The sequence below is a fragment of the Plectropomus leopardus genome, unplaced genomic scaffold, assembly GCF_008729295.1.
Source record: "Plectropomus leopardus isolate mb unplaced genomic scaffold, YSFRI_Pleo_2.0 unplaced_scaffold20805, whole genome shotgun sequence".
In the NCBI taxonomy this organism is placed as follows: Eukaryota; Metazoa; Chordata; class Actinopteri; order Perciformes; family Serranidae; genus Plectropomus; species Plectropomus leopardus.
Genome location: NW_024622501.1, coordinates 571 through 2,342, shown reverse-complemented (window position 1 = coordinate 2,342; position 1,772 = coordinate 571). Strand labels below are relative to the sequence as shown.

Here is a 1,772-nt window from a genome sequence, read left to right as displayed (position 1 = left end):
GAGACACACCACACGCACACACAGCCATCCTAAACACACACTCTCTCTCTCTTGTCACCTGAGGCGATACAGAAGTCTCTCTCTGAATAATGTGATCTCTCTTCAGGCACGCTTGATTTAACTCCATTCTGCGGAATGTTTTTTTCTTCCTCTTGCAAAGACCTGAGCTAGATCCGCCCACTTTCACTCCTTCTCATGAATTCAACGTTTCAAAACACTGGAGTAATTCCACAAAAGATTCCAGCATCCTCCAATCCTGCAGACCAACAGACACCAAATATCATCTGGAAGGTCATGTGGCTCTGTGGCGTGATGAACAGTGCACTGGACCTTGAGACAAACACAGGATAAGTGATTCAAAGGTCATGGGTTTGAGTCGCAGTAGTGTCAGTCGTTAATGGTTTACAGCATCAGCTGGGTCCTTTTTACTCTGGAAGGTTCCTAAGTGAGTTAGATGACCAGGAAGTATCAGCTGTTTGAATCCTAATTTTAAGGAAAGTTGCTGCGATGCATCATTTATAACAGATGTTGTGATAATGTTACACTTTACTTTTGTGACTGGGAGCCAATATTACTTTTAATTTAAGTCTAACCTTGCTACTGATGTGATATTTTTTACAGGGTTGCCCTTGTTCAGCCTTTATAAGGTATACTCAACCACAGGGTGAGTACGCATGGAGCGAAGTAGGCCTAATAAAGATAAAAACACTAATAGTAATAAAAATAATCATAATTTATAGCACACTTTTTAAGAGCCACATTACAAAGTGCTTTAAGAGGGCAGCAAATCAAGTTTAAAAAAAAAAAAAGAAAATTGGTGCTCAAGAACCAATCCAGTGAGAATGTTCCTTCAGTGGACCATCATCTAATCATAGTTTCATCACAGCTGACCAGCGTCAATAATATCTGCTGGTGCGTCATTATTGAGCCGAGGAGAAATGCAGTCGGGTTCTCTTAACACAACAATCGTCTTTTCCTACATCCAGATGAATTCTCCTTCACAGCTCTCCTTGACCTCATCATGTTTTATCTTGAGGTAAAGGAAAAGTGGTTAGTAAAAGGAAATTATTTGTTTTTTATGACTGTAGCCTGAATCTCAATCATGCAGATCCCAATCATCTAACTGATGAATATGTTTGTAATGGTCATTTGACAATCGCTGACAAAGATCCCTCTTAGATGGCAACATTGCACAATCAAAACTGCTGGTTGCATTTTGTGCAGATGTTTTGTACTCTTCCTAAAGTTTTTTAATTTAATTGGCTTACATTGTGATACCTTTCTACAATTCTTAGCACCTGTTTGTTGGAAGCAAGACACTTCTTTTGCCAACATTTTCATGTAGTCACATGGTCTACACTTCAAAGGCTAACATTCTATAATGACCGACTCTGGTGGGACTCGAACCCACAACCTTTGAATCACTTCTCCAATGTTTAACTAGAAGTCCAACGCGCTGTCCATTGCGCCACAGAGCCTCACTGATCTGATGTAGAGATGCTATGATACTGTGGTTGTTTTACAGCTTTTAAGGTTTTGCTTCAGACTTTCAAATGTTCCACACCAAATCAAAATTGTTGTCTTATGTATTTGAATTTTTAAAGAAAATTGTAAGTTTGCAAACCCAGACAAACCACCATATCAGCTGCAGGAACATGTGGTTCTGTGGTGCAATGAACAGTTACTTCTAAAACACAGAAGTGATTAAAAGGTTGTGGGTTGGAGTCCCTCCAGATTTGTACCTTAACCCTTTGAAACCTGAGCAAAGTGGT

General features: G+C 39.6%; 1 non-coding gene across 1 annotated transcript; it reads right to left on the bottom strand.

Moving 5' to 3' along the window:
* Positions 1 to 1,386: 1,386 nt before the first annotated feature.
* On the bottom strand, positions 1,387 to 1,478 carry trnar-ucu. Its single transcript is given in 2 exon segments — positions 1,387 to 1,422; positions 1,442 to 1,478. It is a non-coding gene; the product is annotated as a tRNA-Arg (tRNA).
* Positions 1,479 to 1,772: the final 294 nt, after the last annotated feature.